The sequence below is a fragment of the Pantherophis guttatus genome, chromosome 2 (assembly GCF_059756535.1).
Source record: "Pantherophis guttatus breed Tessera chromosome 2, ASM5975653v1, whole genome shotgun sequence".
Taxonomy (NCBI): domain Eukaryota; kingdom Metazoa; phylum Chordata; class Lepidosauria; order Squamata; family Colubridae; genus Pantherophis; species Pantherophis guttatus.
In genome coordinates, this window is record NC_142064.1 from 273,507,991 (window position 1) to 273,527,407 (window position 19,417).

The 19,417-nt window shown below is 40.7% G+C and overlaps 1 pseudogene; it reads left to right on the top strand.

The window, feature by feature from the left end:
* LOC148115915 (vomeronasal type-2 receptor 26-like) overlaps positions 1–19,417 on the top strand; it is an 87,504-nt pseudogene that overhangs the window by 50,631 nt on the left and 17,456 nt on the right.

Below are 19,417 nucleotides of genomic sequence, written 5' to 3' on the forward strand. Positions count from 1 at the left end.
GGTAACAAATTGGGATTTTGTGTTCAAAACATTCTTTCTATGGACAGTTTTTGGAGGTGCTTTGTATTATTTCATAGTTCCCCCCCCCACACTCCATGCAGAAACTTTCACCCACCCTTAACTTTCCAGGGCAAAACATTTTCTATGCTGCGTCTGCTCCCACCAAGCACCGGTGGATCAACCAAGCATTCTAGAGGTGTGGAAACCAAAGGCAATTTGCAGGGAAGCAACTGTGTATGATCCAGGGGTGAAATTCAGAAGGTTCTGACAGCGGAAATTTTGAGTAGTTCAGAGAATCGGCAAATACCACCTCTGGCTGGCCTCAGAGTGGGGTGGGAATGGAGATTTTGCAATATCGTTCCCCCTAGAGTGGGATGGGAATGGAGATTTTGCAGCATTCTTCCCCTGCCAGGCCAACCACCACCACCAAGCCACACCCACAGAACTGATAGTAAAAAAAAAATTGAATTTCATTACTGGTATGATCGCTTAATTGCCATGACAAGAACACATGCCTTTTCTCACCACAAATTGAAAATTGCACACATGTAATACAAATGGCTAGTCTACTGAAGAGAAGGACCAGGGGAGACATGATAGCAATGTTCCAATATTTGAGGGGCTGCCACAGAGAGGAAGAGGATCAAGCTATTTTCCCTGAAGGCCAGACAAGGAATAATGGATGGAAACTGAACAAGGAGAGATTCAAACTAAAAATAAGGAGAATTTTTCTGACAGTGAGAACAATCAACCAATGGAACAGCTTGCCTTCGGAAGTTGTGGAAGCTTCATCACTGGAGGCTTCTAAGGAGAGATTGGACTGCCATTTGTCAGAAATGGTGTGGGGTCTCCTGCTTGGGCAGGGGATTGGACTAGATGATCTACAAGGCAGGGGTGCTATTCAGCAGGTTCTGACAGGTTTTGAAGAACTGCTCAAGAAATAATCAGGCACGGGGAGGGTTTTGTGGCTCCTAGTGTTTTCTTTTCTGTGGGAAATGGGTCCATATGGCTCTTTGAGTGTTTAAGGTTGCAGACCCCTGAGCTAAGCCAATCATAGAACTATCCCCCCAGAAGTTTTTGGAATTGGATTATGTCAGTTTGCCTGGGACAGGTTGGTGTGAAACTTGGCTCTAGAGTTCCCAGCTCTTCTGGCTGGCATTATCCCAGTTACTCTGCCCAGGACAGTGCTTAGTAGGGATTTTTAGTTATTGTTTCAAAGAGAGTCTAAGGATAAGAGTCCTGTTCTCTTGTGAAATACATATGTTGATCTTTTTGAGATCAGAATGGGGGAGAAGGACTGTGAGGAAAATCATTTCTTAGATGAGTGGATTTGATTAAATCAACTTGATATAAAGCGATATAAGGCCAAAATTTGTTATTTCATTACAACAATCCCATAGATTTGCTATGGGAAAACTTTTCTTTTGGGGGCCTGGCATTTTCAAAATGGCTGTGAGAAACGGACAAATAGCTTATTGGACTACTAGAGTCCTTAAGTCTCAAAAAGATAGCAGGCCCTAAAAAAGCTACATGAACCAAAGTTTTAGATAAAAAGATTTCAAAGTGTATCAGAACTATTTGTAATCCTGCTGAGCTGTTGCTATGAAATGTGAAATGTGATTTTGCAAAGTACATAGTTTTGAGATATATTTGGAATCAGAGTGTTGAAAAAGTGAGAAATAGGGAACTGAAAGTAGCTGATGGATAGAGGTTTGAAATGTACACGGGTGTTTGTAGAGAGTGTCAGTCAGTAAGAATGTAAGAAAGAACAAGGAAGTGAAAATATGGAATGCCTATGTTAGTAAAAAAGAAGGTATAAGAAATGTGAGTTGAGATGGGAATGGTGTCCTTTGCCCAATAGCAGTTCTTGTAGGAGCTGATATGTGTCATTGGACCCCATTGCAATGGTTTAATGATGTAAGTTTTGTTGTGAAATTGCATTGCTATGTTGGCTATTCATGTTCCATATTGCTCATGAAATAATCCTCTGAATCTTAAAGTAAGATTTATTGCTTGTGGTTTCGTCTTTAGTTTTTTATTGGAATATTTTTATAACATGGCTCCTTCTTTTGATTTATGTTTTCTTCCTGTTTTATTGTTTGATTGCTATTTTGCTTTAGACCCTTCCCCTCCTTTGGTTTCTGAAGGAAAACAGGCAGAATTACTAACCTGAGCTCAATTATTTATAGTAATTTGACATCAATTACCTATGAATATGTATGCTTATGTCATTTGTTAATTATGCATTAGTCTGCCATTTTCAGATGCATCAATATGAGTGAATTGTGTGTGGGCCATCTCTCAATATTCTTTTAGGGTGTCCCATCAGCACATGCTAATAAACACTGCAAAAAGTGTTCATTACTTGCTTTGGGCCCTACATTTGATTCTGAATTCTGAAAGAACCATTAAGTTTGAGACCCTCCTAACTGACTTTGGAGATATCTACCAAACTTAAAGCATTTCAAACAGTGGTGGGATCCTCCTGATTTAACAACCGGTTCAGTGATTGTGCGCTCTGCGCACAAGCATAGTTTGAAGAAATCTTAACTTCAGAGGAGAAGCATAGCATCTGCTCTGCCACACAAATCAATTGAGAAGATAAAGTTAGGAAAATAACACGGGTGGGACCATCTGATTGTCGGAGCAAACCGGTTCACTCCCAGATGATTGTCAGAGCTACCAGTTCGCCTGAACTGGTCCAAACTGGTAGAATCCCACCCCTGATTCCAAAGCCCAGGACATGGTTCACATGTGTCCTCTCTTAAAGGGTTGGTAAAGGCAAATATAGGCTAACCTGTCTGCTGAGGAAAACAAAGCAGGTTAACAACACAAATATTAATTATTATTTTATTTTATTGTTTAGTGATTATCTTGGATTATAATTTCTTTGATCTAACTATTCTTATTTCCTTAGGTTTTAAATAAATGAACTTAATTGTCAAATAGAGGCAAACAAAGCATGTAAACCAACAACAATTGCAATCAATAATTAAATGCCATGACCCCAAGAAACAATTTCATTATCAGGTCCCTACTTTTATTACTAGATGTTCCTTGGTGTTTAAATCTGGCCTCAGGATGATAATGTAGCACTTGGGGAAGAAAATGCAGCCAAGTAGACCAGCATTGGAGGCCAAAATGGAGAAGACCTGCACGGCCACCATGGACTTACCTTTGGTGCTCAGGTAGGTGGGCGGGAAGGAGACCCAGACACTGAAGAAGACCAACATGCTGAAGGTGGTCAGCTTGGCTTTGTTGAAGGCCCCAGGAAGGTTCCTGGCCAGGAAAGCCACTATGAAGCAAATGGTAGCTAGGAAACCCATGTAGCTGAGAACAATGTAAAACATGGTAAGAGACCCTTCATTGCATTGAAGGATGATCTCTTCAGGCTGGGAATGGAGGTCAGAGTCAGGGAATGGGGGAGAAACTCCCAGCCACGTGGCACAGGTGAAACATTGGACACCAGAAGAAGAAAGGATGATGAAGTTGGCCAAGCTCTTCCCCGACCACCTTCTCATCCTGTTCCCTGGTTGTGAGGCCAGGAAGGCCAGTACCACTGTGATCGTTTTAGCCAACACAGAAGACACAGCTACTGAGAAGACAATGCTGAACAAAGTTTGTCGGAGAAGGCAGGTGGCTTTTCTTGCTTGTCCAATGAAGAAAAAGGAGGACAAAAAACAAAGCAGGAGGGAGATCAGGAGGATGTAGGAGAGGTTCCGGTTGTTGGCTTTGACAATGGGAGTATCAAGGTATTGAAGGAATACGATTAAAACAAGGCATCTGGTTAGAAAAAGGAATAGAGCAAAGGAGACCAGGATGATACCCAGATAGTCTTCATAGGACAGGAAGCTTATTCTTTTGGGGATACATTTGACTCGGTTCTTGGTTGGATATTGATCATCTGGGCATTTAATGCATTTTTGAGTATTTGAGAAAACAAAGTAATATGGTCTTTTAAATTTCAAGAAAATCTTTGGATTTGATATGATAGTGAGAGACAGAAAAAAATCAGTAAATTGTATATACTTACACTTTAGCAAAACAGCTCCACAATCAATCCAAGTATAAATACAAGAACAACAAGGATATAAAATTAAAACAAGAAATATCTAGTGCCACAACCTCCCTTCTCTGCGGTAATTCACCAGATTCTTATCTTGCACTGATCTTAAAAGGTAACGGTAAAGGTTCCCCTCACATGTATGTGCTAGTTGTTCCCAACTCTAGGGGGCGGTGCTCTTCTCCATTTCAAAGCTGAAGAGCCAGCGCTGTCCGAAGACATCTCCATGGTCATGTGGCCAGCATGACTACATGCCAAAGGCGCATGGAATGCTGTTACCTTCCCACCAAAGTGGTCCCTATTTTTCTACTTTCATTTTTTAGATGCTTTCGAACTGCTAGGTTGGCAGAAGCTGGGACAAGTAACGGGAGCTCACCCTGTTACGCGGCACTAGGGGTTTGAACTGCTGAACTGCCGACCTTTCGATCGATAAGCTCAGCGTTTTAGCCACTGAGCCACCACATCTACTTACCTTATCCCAAATGCCTGGAAGAAGTAGCAAGTCTCCAAAAGTTTAAGACTATGGGGACCTATTGAATTTCAAGGAGGAGTAGGCTCCAATGGGACAGGAGCTGCACCAGAAAAGGCAAGCTTCTGAGGACCCATAAAAGTGGGGAATGTTTTAGGGAATGGACCTTTTGCATGCCAATTATATCTGCTTTGATGGAGAAAGCAGGTATCTTCCAGGAGAGGAAGACCTGAAGATACCCTGGTTCTGTCTCTTGTAGGGTTTTAAAGGTAAATGTAGTTGCACTTGGAAAGAAATTGGGGACCTCTGTATCTTGCACAATAGGGATGAACTATGGCAGAACATAGGGACACACAACACCGTGCATGGCATTGCATTCTGGACCATTTTGTAAATTCCAAATAGTTTTCAAGAGCAACTCCATGAGTATGAGATAGAAACATGGAAAGAGAAAACTGATTGCAGAAAAAGATACAGTGCTCCATTGAGTCTGCCTTTTACATCTTTCTTTCTTTCTTTCTTTCTTTCTTTCTTTCTTTCTTTCTTTCTTTCTTTCTTTCTTTCTTTCTTATTTTCACCATTTCACCATTTTTGTCAGATGGTGATCATAGGTTGATCCCAATTTAACAACAAAGAAAATTGGAAAGCTAAGAAAAGATGGGAAAGGAACTATCCCCTTGATAATTTTATGGTACATCCTCTATGTTGCTAGTTTGGTTATCCTGGTTAGGCCCATATATAAGAGACTGTAGGCTTTCTTGTAATAGTAATATTTATTTCTTTTCTTCCTCAGGAACACAATTAGACAGGCACTAATCTGGGAGGAGCAAGAACTTATATACAGAGAAGGCGGGGCTAATGGTAAGTACTAACCAATGGTAAGTGACACAATGACATCACACAATAACATATAAACAAGCACACATATTTACAGATATCAGGTTAGGTATTTTCATCTGTAACAAATCCCCCTCTAAAATACCTAACTAATGGTGGGTTATTAAGATTATATATGCACATCAAGTTTGGAAGTCAAATACATATGTTGTTTGGTCGGCAATGGCTTAGTGAGGATATCAGCAATTTGTTCACTAGTATTGCAATGGATAGCTTTAATAAATCCTATACTTGACAGTTGTCTTACATGTTTATATTTTATATCGATATGTCGAGATCGTTGACCTATTGCTTCGGAAGCTGATATATCAATTGCTGCCTTATTGTCCTCATTGATAATAATTGGATAAACAGGTTCATCCCACACATTGGTTAACAAGTCATCGAACCAAGTTAGATTGTTGACCGCTTTGGATAAACAAACATATTCGGCTTCCGCTGTGGAAGTGGCAATTAAATTCTGTTTGCCTGTGTACCAGTGCACCGCACAGCCATTTATAAGAAAAACATATCCAGAAGTACTTTTTCTGGTTTTTGAATCAGTAGCCCAATCAGCATCAGCGTAGCAGGTCAAAGTTGGTTTTTCAGAAATGAATGGTTCTAAGAATAAGCACATATCAATGCTAGACTTTAGATATTTTAGAATCCTCTTAATTCCTTCCCAGTGGTATGAGTTAGGATTGCTTACATGTCTTGACAACAAATTTACAGCAAGGGTGATATCAGGCCTGGTCCAATTAGATATGTATAATAAGGACCCAATAATTGATCGATATAACGTGTTATCCTTGAATGGTTCGTACTCATTATACACATTCCTATAAAAATCAGTTGACATAGGAGTATCACAAATTTTTGAATTAATTAAATTACATTTTTGTATGAGTTCCATAATCTTGTCTTTCTGAGATAATTTGAACCCCTTATCTGTTTTGTCAATTTGGACTCCTAGATACTTATTTACCTTTCCTAATATTTTTAAGTTGAAATTTTTGCCTAGTTGTTCAGCGAAATTATCACATTTAATTTTGTCGTGTCCAAAATACAATATATCATCAACATAAATCAAAACATATTCAATAGAATCATTATTTTTTTTTGTGAAAAAACAAAAATCAGATGAAGTAGCTACAAAACCCATATTTTTAAGTATCTTTGATAAGCACTCATACCACCGCTTACCGGACTGTTTTAGTCCATAAAGGCTCTTGTTTAATAGCCAAATTTCTCCCTTTTTTGTATCCTTTCCTGGGGGTGCTTTCACATAAATTTCTTTATCTAGATCAGCGTGCAGATAGGCTGTCTGCACGTCAAATTGATATACTTCCAGATTTAAGATAGAAGCTAACACTAGTGCTGTTTTCACGCTTTCTGATCTAACGGTTGGGGAATAAGTGTCTTCATAGTCATCCGGAAATCTTTGGGCAAAGCCTTGAGCCACCAACCTGGCTTTGTATAGGAATTTACCATCCTCTAGCTCCTTGATTTTATAGATCCACCTAGTGCCAATAGGGGATTTCTCAGTGGGCAGGTCTGTTGGTGTATATACATTTAGTTCTCTCAAACTGTCCATCTCTTTTTTCATTGCTTCCTCCCACTTACTTTTTTCTTCTAGGGGTAGCTTAAGTATGTCATCATATGTGTTAGGAGTCAGGTGTTTAGCTTGGATAGACAGTACGTAATCATCTAATCTTTTAGGAATTATGCCCCTATTGGATCTAATGGGCCTATTCTGGGGATGTTCATCGCTATGCATATACTTAGCTTCTTTTTCGGTTAATTGATCTACTTTCAAAGTGGGGTGTCCTTTTTTCCATTCATCATTAACTATTACTGGGCATTTGATTCTGTTAGTAGATGTGGATTTGGGGTTCGTATCTGATGTGTGATGTTTTGCGTGCGTGTGTGTAATATTTTTTGATTCTGGGTAAATTTCATTGAGATGTAATTTTGACCAGTTCATGTGTTCATGAAACACGGCAGATCTGGATACAATGAAGTGATTATTTTTATCAATGAAGCGATATCCCTTGGTTCCTGATTCGTACCCCATAAATATCAGTCTTTTGGATACTTTCTCTCCTTTGCGTCTTAACTGTGAGGGCACATATACATCAGCAGATACACCAAATACGTGTAAATGCCCAATTTTTGGTTTCCTTCCATACATGAGTTCGTATGGGGTCTTATTGATTGTACTGGACCATAAGCGATTTATAGTGTAATTGGAATAATTAAGGGCTTCAGCCCAGAATGACTGGTTTAAACCAGCATCATCTAACACACATTTAACCATGGTTTGTAGCAAACCATTCTTCCTTTCAGAGACTCCATTTTGGAATGGGGAAAATGGACAAGATTTAAAGTGCAATATTCCTTGTGATTTTAGCCAAATTGAAAATTCGTTGGATAGGAATTCCGACCCCCTGTCAGTCATTATTTGTTTGATTTTGGTATTGTATTGTGTTTCTACCATTTTAAAGAACTCCTTAAATTTTTTGAAAACCTCACTTTTGTGGTTAAGGGTGTATACAAAACCAAATCTACTATAGTCATCGACTATGGTCAGGAAGTATCTTTTTTTGTATTTAATTGAAGGTTTTAATGGGCCTACTACATCCATATGAATTAGTTGAAAGGTTGATTGTGTGGTGCGGGTGGCTTTTTTGGGTTTTGGCTTGTTTTTAATTTTGGAAGAATTGCATACAGAGCATTCTAAGTAATTTTTACAGTTCTTTATTTTTAAATCTTCGGAACACTCTAACATTTTTCGTATGACTGGAAAGCTCGCGTGTCCTAGCTTTCTGTGGAGTAAGTGACTACAATTATCGTGAATAGGTTTTCCATTGTTTAAATTTTCAGACATATTAGTATCAGTGTTTGATGCATTCTTATCATTATTTTCATCATGGCTATCTGAATTTGGTTTTTTGTTTCTTAATTGATAGTTTGCATAGACTAGTTCGTTATCTTGTGGCAGTAGGTATGTTAGTCCATCATTTGTAAATAGTTTACCTATGTTTCTGTTGTTCTTAGTCATGAATACCTTTCCACCTCTGAAAGTGGTTTCTATTGCATTGTCTAAGCTTAACTTTAGGGTTGCCAATATGTTATTTGGAATTTCGGGCACAAATAGTACCCCCTCTATTTTTCCTATACCTTTTATATGCGTGTCTCCTATTCCTCTCACTAGGACTCTATTTTGGTTTGCTACTTTAATATAATATTTCTTTTCAGTGAAGTTACTTAATATTTCTCTATTATGAGTTGTATGGCATGTGGCTCCTGAATCTATGAGCCAGGTGTTGAGTGAATCAGATATCAAAGTGTTATTATTTCTTATTCCATATAGTGATCCTTTCTTATTTTCTCTAGGGTTATTTCTGTATGTTTGTCTTTCTCTAGAGTGTGGTGATTCTCTTCTCTTATACCTGTAATCTGGGGAGGTTCTGTCTAAAAAGTGTATTCTTCTATCCTTGTGTTTATATGAGTCACTGTATCCTATATTCTTGGGACAGTCTCTACTCTGATGTCTTTCAGATCCACATGTGAGACATTCATGTGGGTATCTGTCTCTGGCCCTGAAATCAGTCCTTCTTTGATTTCTACCTTCTCTTTGTTGTGTATATCGCTCTCTTCTAAGTCTATCTTCAGTAATAAGCTTATTGGTAAGGTTTTCTAAAGTAATTTGCTCTATACTTAGGTTATCTATTAGTGTAATGTAGTTATCCCAGCTGTGATCTAGTGAGTTAATTATAATGCTTTTCATGGTGTTGTCAGAAATGGTTTCTCCCCTTTGAATAAGGTCTGCTCTTACAGCGTTTAAATTCAAGATATGCTCACTCATGGATGTATCATGTTTTAGTTTGGCAGAATAGAATTCCCTAGAGATTTTTGTGGTAGTGGCTACATTTTTGCTATAGAACAGTCTGAATAATTTTTGATATACTTCAAATACAGTTAAATTATGCTCTATACTGGGGAGTATACTTGGGGAAATAGAAACAATTAACATATAGTATGCTTTGTGGTGGAGGCAGTCTATTTCATAGGTCCAAGGCTTATTTGGTGGGTTATCAATAAAAAATAAAACATTTTCTTTCATATATACAATCTGTAAACACTGATCCCATTCCATTAAGTTGCTTCCATCTAATTTCAATTTTATAAAGTCTGGAGGTATTGTCCCTGAGTGTAGTGAGGTGTTATTCATGTTTAGTAGCTGTCCATGATTTAAGACCTTAGCATACTCACAATAAGGCCTGGGTATGGTAGATGTATGTCTGTATTTACTTATCTCTATGTTGCGCTGACTTGTATTTATGTTTCCTTCTTCTTTCTTTGCAGGCTCGTTCTGGGCATGCTCAGTCCTCATTTTTCTCCAGCAGTCGATGAGGGAGGTTCCTGTGTCTGCAGCTCCTGGGGTGAAGTCCCAGACGGCCTTCTGTTGCTCTGCTTTGTTTCCGGAGGGCCTCTGGTGACTGAAGAATGCCTGGGGTGCTGCTCTGCTCATCGGGGAGTCTTCTCTGAGGTCGTCAGTAAGTGGAGCTTGAGGCGGGCCGCCATTGCCAATGGAGCCGGGTTGTTCAGGGAGCTGCTCTTCAGTAGGTAAGTATGATTGCCAGCTTGTCTTTCTTCGGGTGGCTAGGCCTTTCTTTAGACAGTCTATTTCTTTTTGGCCTTTGGTAGATGGTAGTTTAGAATTTTCTATTTCATTTTCTGGTTGTTTGTTTGGTATTGTTAGTTTAGTCCCGAGTGCTGCAGTTAGCACCTGTATAGCATTGTCTATTTCTACTTCAGTAGGTTGAGCTTTGTTTTGTTTAAATAATTGTTTTTTATTTGTTTTTGGACTCGGGTAATCATCTTCTTGGTAGGTTTTGTTTTTTATTTCGTAGTTTGAGGTTTGGAATTCTTTTAGTAATTGGTCAGGCATTTTAGAGGTATTAGGTGGGTAAGATGGCTGCCATGAAAAAGGCGGGAAGCTGTCGCCATCTTTGGTGTCATTTTTGAAGTCAGGGGTTGAATTTCTTACCTTGCAGTTTTCTTGTTTGTTATTTTCGTTATCTGCTGCTGTTCCGTGGTCGTTTATTATGCTGCGGATTTTCACAAGCAGATTTGATTCAGCTGTAGTTGTTTCTATTAATTCTAGTATTTTTCTTTTTACCTCATCTTCTTTGTTTGGTGTTAGCAGTTCATTTTCTTGTAATTGCGTTTGTTTCTTAATATTTTCAAGTGGTGTATATTTGTCAGGAGTTAGTTGAGCTGCCATTCTTTTCGTTATGTATCTGGTGGCAGGTCTTCTTTTGTCGTTATGTGAGTCTTGCATCTTTATGTTCGGTTGGGCCTACCAAACCATCCTCTGCTACCAATTTGTTGCTAGTTTGGTTATCCTGGTTAGGCCCATATATAAGAGACTGTAGGCTTTCTTGTAATAGTAATATTTATTTCTTTTCTTCCTCAGGAACACAATTAGACAGGCACTAATCTGGGAGGAGCAAGAACTTATATACAGAGAAGGCGGGGCTAATGGTAAGTACTAACCAATGGTAAGTGACACAATGACATCACACAATAACATATAAACAAGCACACATATTTACAGATATCAGGTTAGGTATTTTCATCTGTAACACTCTATTTGGTTTTCATTTGTTCCTTGAATCCAATATCTCTCCCTCCATTGATCCTCCAAATTAGATATTTTATCTTATGAGGATTTGAGATCTTCATAAAGATTGACTGATTAATGGAAGGATTGGTTGATGTGTTTTTTGGCCTGTAATGTAAACTTGGTTTGGGTGCACAAAACCCATTGATCTAAAATAATTCCTCAGGTTATTGTCAGGTCCTGCCAGGTCCTGCCATCAAAGGTCAGAGGGGGGAGGGGGAGGACAGATGTGCAATATGATGGCATGTACATGATGGGAAATAGAGAGGGGGGAATGACAGGTGATAAAGACCAGAGAATCCTGGGACTGGTTTGTACCAGAGGCACCAAGGCCATGAACTCTGAGAAAGGAATGTGACTTGTCTATCTCAGTGTTTTCATAATATCTTAGCGAGCTCTGATAGGTGAAGCATGGAGTGGTCACAGAGGGCAGGGGAGAAAGGAACCTCTTCTGTATCTTTTTCGCACAGGAAAACCTTAGAGCTAGCCTAACTTTAATGCAACCAACTTCCTTAGTAAAAGAATCTTTTGCTTCAACCTAATGGAGTTGAGAATCTTTTTTTCCTAAGGAACCAGAATGGGTCAGGTCTGACAGTTACAAGAATTCAGATGTTCCTAAGAAAGATAAAGTGGAAGGACACATCCAAACTGCCAAACAGAAATGATATTTGCAACCCAATCCACAACAACCTCCCTACTTCATCCTTTTTATCCCTCCCATTATGGAAGAAATTGGACATCATGAAAATTAAGAACAAAATAATTTAACTTTCATATAGATCAAAGTGCTCTGGATGAATCCAGTTACTTTCTCTGTGATGTCACCCACCTTCCTGAGTGGAGATGGTCCCCTCTGGACAAGGAACCCAGTCATAGCAGCAAACTGGCTCTCCTTCTCGAGCCTTCTTGATAAATCCAGGAAGACAATATTCCACATATTGGACAGAAGCAGAGACTAAGAAGAGAAAAAAAAAAAGAATGCCAAAGAAAATGTGTTAGAACTCACCATCAATGGAAAATGGAGGTACATATGAACATTAGCCAAGTAGTCTCCAGGCTTCACATAGGCAAATGTAAAACCTCTAACTACTTTCAAATGGTTGTAGGAGATACAATTGCAGTCTGTATCATTTAGAATAGAATAGAATAACAGAGTTGGAAGGGACCTTGGAAGTCTTCTAGTCCAACCCCCTGCTTAGGCAGGAAACCCTACACCACTTCAGATAAATGGTTATCCAATCTCTTCTTAAAAACTTCCAGTGCTGGAGCATTTACATCTTCTGGAGGCAAATCCTCCCACTGATTAATTGTTCTGTCAGGAAATTTCTCCTTAATTCTAAGTTGCTTCTCTCCTTGATTAGTTTCCACCCATTGCTTCTTGTCCTACCTTCAGGTGCTTTCGAGAATAGCTTGACTCCCTCTTCTTTGTGGCAGTCCCTGAGATATTGGAACACTGCTATCATGTCTCCCCTAGTCCTTCTTTTCATTAAACTAGACATACCCAGTTCCTGCAACCGTTCTTCATATGTTTTAGCCTCCAGTCCCCTAATCATCTTTGTTGCTCTTCTCTGCACTCTTTCTAGAGCCTCAACAACTTTTTTTCATTGTGGTGACCAATCCTGATTGTTAGCTACCTTAAACAAGCTGGTAGTCAAACTCATAATAAATATGGGTGTGTTATTTCCCTGTCAGTTTGTGTCACTTAATTGTAGTCTTTTATTATTTTCCTTATTTTTGGATTTGAGCTTCTCCCAGAAAATAAGACAAAAGAGAGAAGCTGTGGAAATCAAAAGGATTTAAGAAATTAGTCAGGTTCTGCAATACAGCAGGAAAATAAGAAGGGGGAAAAAAGAAGTGTTAGAATTACAAATGGAGGGAAAGAAACTCCATCACAGTGAATGACTTACATCCAAATCTGACTAGAAGGAGCCAGGTTGAAAGGTAATATTGCAGGTGCTGTTATTGATGCAGAGATGACTATACTAATGAGAAGATCTCCTGGCTTATAGTAGCTCCACAGTTTTTTTCCATCCTGGTTGTCCAAACATAGTGGGTACTTCATTCTAAGCTTTTAAATTTTGTATTGGGATGTTTTTTATTCTTGGCTGTGTATGGCTCTGAGTCCAGCAGGAGAAGGGCAGTATAAAAATTTAATAAAATAAATAAAATAAGCTTCCCAGAGACTGGCTGGGACATCAGCACCATCAGAACCAGCAGCAGAAGGTCCATATTTCATGGGTCTGAATCAATCTCCTTCCAGTTTCTAAAGAAGAATTAGAAGAAGAATTAGAACCACAGGATGGAATATCCAATGGCTTTCCTGATTCAAACAGAGGCAAACCAAGATTCACCTGGAAGAAAGGGGAAAGTACATTCAAGAGCACCACTCCTGCCTGTCCCAAACCTTGAGCCACAAATAGTGTAACCTGTGATATTTATCCTTTTCTAATACAAGATCCCCTCCATGTTGCTTCAGTCTGATGTTTACCTCAGAGAGAACTAGGAGAAGAGGTCTCAAGGCCTGTATGGAGATAATTACAGTGAGAAGGAACTTTCCCTCTTGGGACCATGAACTTCCATGTAAGCAGGGGTTGTTGGAGAAAAGCATGTTAGTGAGAAATCAGAATAAATCCCTTTAGGCAGGGGTGGGATTCAGCCATTTTGGACCAGTTTGGGTGAGCCAGATGCTAATTTTACATATGGTTCGCCGAACTGGTAGTTGCAAGGACTGGCTGGCCCTGCCCACCCCGGCCCTCCCCTTCCAGGAATCTCCATGTGGCCTGTTTTGGATGTCAGGTAAGTGCAGCACCTGCGTGGAGGCTCTGGGAGGGTGAAAAATGGGCCCATTTCTGGCCTCCGGAGGGCCTCCGGAGACCGGAGGGGGGGGAGAGGCATTTATGCCCTCCCGGAGGCTAAACAAAAGCCTCTGGAGCTTGGGGAGGATGAAAATGCTGGTTCTCTGCCATGGTGCAGGAGGACAAGTAGGCCACGCCCACCATGGCCACACCTACCCAGCAACCAGGCAGAGAACCAGTTGCTAAAATTTTTGAATCCCACCCCTGCCTTTAGGGGACTGTTCTGTAGTGGCTATAGCCCTTCCTGTAAGGTCATGTCCAGAAAGTGGTGCTGGAGGAACATAGTTCAACAGCCATGAAAGTGGCTTCTGCTGTCCTCTAATGTGGTCTCTTGCTCCAGAGACTGCTAGGGAAGATCACCTAGAGCTGTGCAGTTTGGTGCCAGTCTAAGTTGGTGACACTTAACTCTAGTACTGCCTGTGCTTTAACTCCATGGAAGCACTCAATATCCTTGAACCCAGCCTAATGTTAAGAGTAGGGCCTGTTTGGATTTTCTTTTCAACGAGATCTCCATGCATTAATCCCATTTTGGAGCTATATTTTTTTTATAATTCCTTGTAACTGAAGTGAAATTTCATTTGCCATCTGTTCTAGAAATATCCTTTTTTGCATGAAAGCTGAGTGAGAGGCAGGAACTGTCCTAATGTTTCCTTTTATTCGTATCCATTTCATGTATTCGTAATTATGTTTACACTTGTACCTGTTATCAAATACATGCTTGATGAAATACATAAATAAAAATAAAAAAATAAACATGACTGCCTATGGACTATATCATTGACTAAGAGAGAAAATTGTGGATTTCATAGAAAATTTTGTTTTAGTTTCTTTGACACTTCCTGTGTTGTCTTTCCATGCTGATAAAAACACTGAGATACTTTAAATTTTGAAGTTTCTTGGTTTCTTAAATAAACAATGAACTGTGAGTTCTGCAGCTGAGATGGGGGCAGCGCCCACAGTGCACAGGATGGTATGACCTAATTTCTTGCCACAACCACCCAGAAGTTATTAGGGGGAACCTGGTGGCAGTTCCTTTGGTTGTGTAGATGCTCTTGGTATGATGTGACTCCTTGACATTCCCATCTCTGAGGCTTTGTTTGAAACTCCACCGCAGAAGACTTCCAAGTGCTTCAAAGGACCAGTTCAGAGTCTTTGTATTATGGTTCATCCTGGTCAATTGTTGATAGATTATGTTTCCTATCTGGAGGGGGAATGTTAATACGTACAGCTTGGCCTAGAAGGGAAAACTGGGGATTTGAGTTAAAAGGGGTGCTGATGGAATTGACGCGTCTATCCTTACAAGGAAGAGCATAGGATGACCAATATCCATTATTGAAAGTTATTCTACTGTACAGTCCTCAGCTTTCACTCTCAGCACCTGCTACCAGATCTTTGGTGGCTCTGGGTTCAGGCTGTTGCTTTTGAATGCCAGGTTGATGTGTAACATGGATGTTCTCGTCCATGATGTTACCAGCCATATCTCACTGAAGTCCAATTGTCCCTAGAGAGGAGAAAATCTCTTTTCAGTTGGAAATGTGGCCACCTAGTTTGTGGGTTTCCCTCAGATGAGAGCCCAGAGAAGTGGAGGAAGAATGGCTGTTGTCATGCATAGTTTGTCATAGGCTCTCAGGAGGCTGAACTTAGAGCTGCCTTTTGTCCCAGGGTGGCTACACAACAGGGGTGAAATGCTCCCTGTTTGGACTGGATCACTCGATCCGGTAGCGATGGAGGTGGGTTGTTCAGAGAACTGGTAGCAAAAATCCCTGCCCATCCCCCGCATCCCCCTGATGCCCATCTGAGTTGCACAATCATCAGAGGCTTTTTTTTTTTACTTTTAAAAGCATTTTTTCTACAACCTCTTCCACCGAAAAAATGCTTTTAAAAGTAAAAAAAAAGCCTCTGATGATCGTGTGGCTCAGCTGGGATCATCAAAGGCTTTTAAAAGAAAAAAACCCTTTTTTCCTTCTAAATGCCTCTAACAATCCAAGCTGAGTTGCTTGATCGGCAGAGGCATTTAAAAGAAAAAAAGTCTCTGCCGATCAGGCAACTCAGCTGGGATCGTCAGAGCCTTTTGAAAGGATTTCTTTACAACCTCTTTGCCGAAGAGGTTGTAGAAAAAATGGTTTTAAAAGTTAAAAAAAAATTGGCCCGCCCACCCAGTCACATTCCCACCACCATCACCAAGCCATGCCCACAGAACCGGTAGTAACAAATTTTAGATTTCACCACTGCTACACAAATATTTCCCCAGCCTGGTGAAGTAAGTTGTTTGAATGTGGCCCTTACAGGAAAAAATGTGTCTCCAGCTTATTTCTATTATAAATGATGGTTCAGCTAGTCCCTGATGAATCACTGATCCATTGGCCAACAGGTTCAACCTCTGAAAATAAACTATGGTTAAAAGTTGCAAGTGTAGATGCAGCCATTGGTGTGACCAGGTTAAATGGGTTGCATGGCTAGTGACCAAGAGACCATAAATGCTAGTCCTGCCTTGGGCACAAAACCATCTGGGTAAACCTGGACCAGCCAATCTCTCAGAGCCCTAGGAAAGAGGCAATGGTAAACCACTACTAAAAAGTCTTGTTACTTGTGATCTTTCTGATAACCTCCATTCACAGCTGGCTCAAGCTGTGGCCTTCCTGAGTCTGGCTTCAGCCTTGTAAAACCAGCCAAGTGGAGTCCAACTTGCTAAATTCAGATTTTTATCTGGTTGCTCTGTGTTGAAATGGCAGGAAAGCTCCAATCTTGACCATGAGAGTAAGTTTCAAGTCCTCTGAGGCTGCAGAGAGGGTGATGAAGCTGGGGTCCTGGAAGGCCAGGAGGGCTGCAGGAGATTTATATCCCTTCCTGTCAAGGACAGGGAGGGCATGCTGAAAAAGAGGAAGGCAGATGGAGCCCCCTTCATGATCTGGCTCAGGCAGCCTCAGATATAGTTGGAAAATGTTGTGGGGTTTTATTTGAGGGAGGAGCCCTCCTAGTGCATGACAAGGGTGTGAGAGCAGCAGCACATCAAAGAATTGGGGGCTTCATGCAGTGAAGAGTCCAAGTCAAAGCACCTCTTTCTGTTGGCACCCCAGTGCACCATGGATGGTCAGCCAGGAACACCTTCAGGAGGCAAGTCCCAGGTACCTCCAGGCTAGGAGAGCTCACCAGAGTCTATGGTGTTTGCAATCATGTTTGCATTCGGCTAGCCTCAGCACACCCAGATTTGGTGGGAACCCCCCCTCCTTTGCAGGACTCAATTGCAGAGCCCCTGCAAGTGTGTTGTGTGAGTGTCCCACCAGATGGCTGACAGTTGTGCGTGCTCTGAAGAATTGAGATGAGTGAGTCAAACTCCATTGACCATCATGGAAGCATGTGCTCTGTGGTAGGAATGTGTTAGGAACCCTCTTTCTTGAGCTGTGTGGAGTCCTCAACTGAATTAATGGGGTAAAGTTCACAGCTCATGTAGTTCATCCAAGATTTTCCTCCCAGGAATTTCTGCAGTAGTTTTAGCAAGGTGGGGAACATCACAGCTTGGCACTGAGGGAGTTGCAAAAGGTGTTGAACTTCAGAGGGAACCAGATCAAAAGTGGCTTCTTTCTCCTTTGCATCCCCGAAGTTTTCTAGAAAACAATGGAAATAAAAATTGATGATGATGATGATGATATGATAGAAAACAAAACCACAAACAGGCCCAACTCTTAACATTCAACAGGGGTCAAGGCTACTTTATAGTGTAGGAAGTTAGCACCCACCCCTTTCCTGGAAGAGTGAAATATTTTAGGAAATATGAAAAAGGCAGAAATATGAGAAGCATATTTTACAAAGCAGCTCCCACCTTCCTGCCCCCCACCCTTTGTCAATGGGCCATTAAGGCCTGGGCCAGTCTACTCTACATAACAAAGATCTACCTCCTTCAGGCAGAGCCATAGTAGGAATTGCGAAAGATAGGATTAGCCCTCTACACAATAGCAGCAGAAACTCACCACATGTGACCCGGGAAGCACATCTGACCATCAGCCAGCAAGGCTCCCACCCCCTGGGAGTCTGACAACCAATCAGGATACTCTTTCAGGGCCCCAAGAAATGCAGAGCCAGAGAGAGCATAAAAACCTGAGGATTTACTGTATCTGCCCTTTTCTGTTCAGGAACTCAAGCCATGTGATCCTGTCCACCATTAAACCATCTTTCCAAGCAGTCTCCATGTTTCCAGTGTCTGTTTTCCCCACTTGGAGCAGAACCCAGAAGGATGTTTCTTCCAACAATAGGTATTAGAAGACAGCCATCACTAGAGTTAAGTGCCACCAATCTAGAATGTCACCAAACTCCATAGCTCCAGCTGACATCTCCAAGTGCTCTCTGGAGACAAGATACCACATTGAAGGACAGCAGAAGTGCTGAACTATCTTCTTCCAGCATCACTTTCTGGACATGTCCTGACTTGAAGGACCTCAGCCACTACAGAACACTGCCCCCTGAGGTGGATTTGTGATTTTTCCCTAAAATGCTAAGATTCTGCAGCTTTACAACATGGAGCCCTGGAAGAAGATTTATTTATTTATTTATTTATTTATTTATTTATTTATTTATTTATTTATTTATATGTATGCCGCCCTTCTCCGGAGACTCAGGGAGGCTTACAATGCACTAAGCAATAGCCTTCATACTTTTGTATATTTTTATAAAGTCAGCTTATTGCCCCCACAAACTGGGTCCTCAATTTACCTACCTTAGAAAGGATGGAAGGCTGAGTCAACCTTGAGCCTGGCAAGATTCGAACTTACTAATTGCAGACAGCTGGAGTTAAATTACAATGCATTAGTCTGCTGAGCTATCCAGGCTCATATCCCAAGAGGAGAAGTTTCCCAAGTTCAGTATCCCAAGAGGAGAAGTTTCTTCTCACTGTAATTTTGATAATTCTGGTCTTTCAGACCTCTTCTGCTACTTCTTGCCTTTGATATAAACATCAGACTGAAGAAAGATGAAAGGGATCTTGCATCAGAAAAGGAAAAATGCCACAGGTCATGCTATATGGCACAAGTTAAGAGACAGACAGAGATTGTGCTCTTGAAGGTATCCTTCTCTCCTTTCCAGATGAAGATTGATTTGTCTCTGTCTGAATCAGGAAAGGGAAGGTACTTTGAATTCTTCTAATTCTTGTTGTTGTTCATGTTTAGAAACAGGAAGGAGATTGATTCAGCCCTATAAGTTATGGATCTTCTAATTGTGATGCTGCTGGTGTTTCAGGCAGTTTCTGCGAACCTTAGAATGAAATGCCCACTGAATTTTGAGAACCGAGATAGGGAAAAACCATGGAACTATTACAGGCCAGGAGACCATTTCATTGGCATAGTCACCACTGAAACGACATCATCACCTAGAACGTTGCCTTTCAACATGGCTCCTTCTAGTCCGTCTCGCTCGTAAGTTATTCAGTCTGATGGAGTTTCATTCCCTCCATTTGCAGTCCTAACACCCTTCTT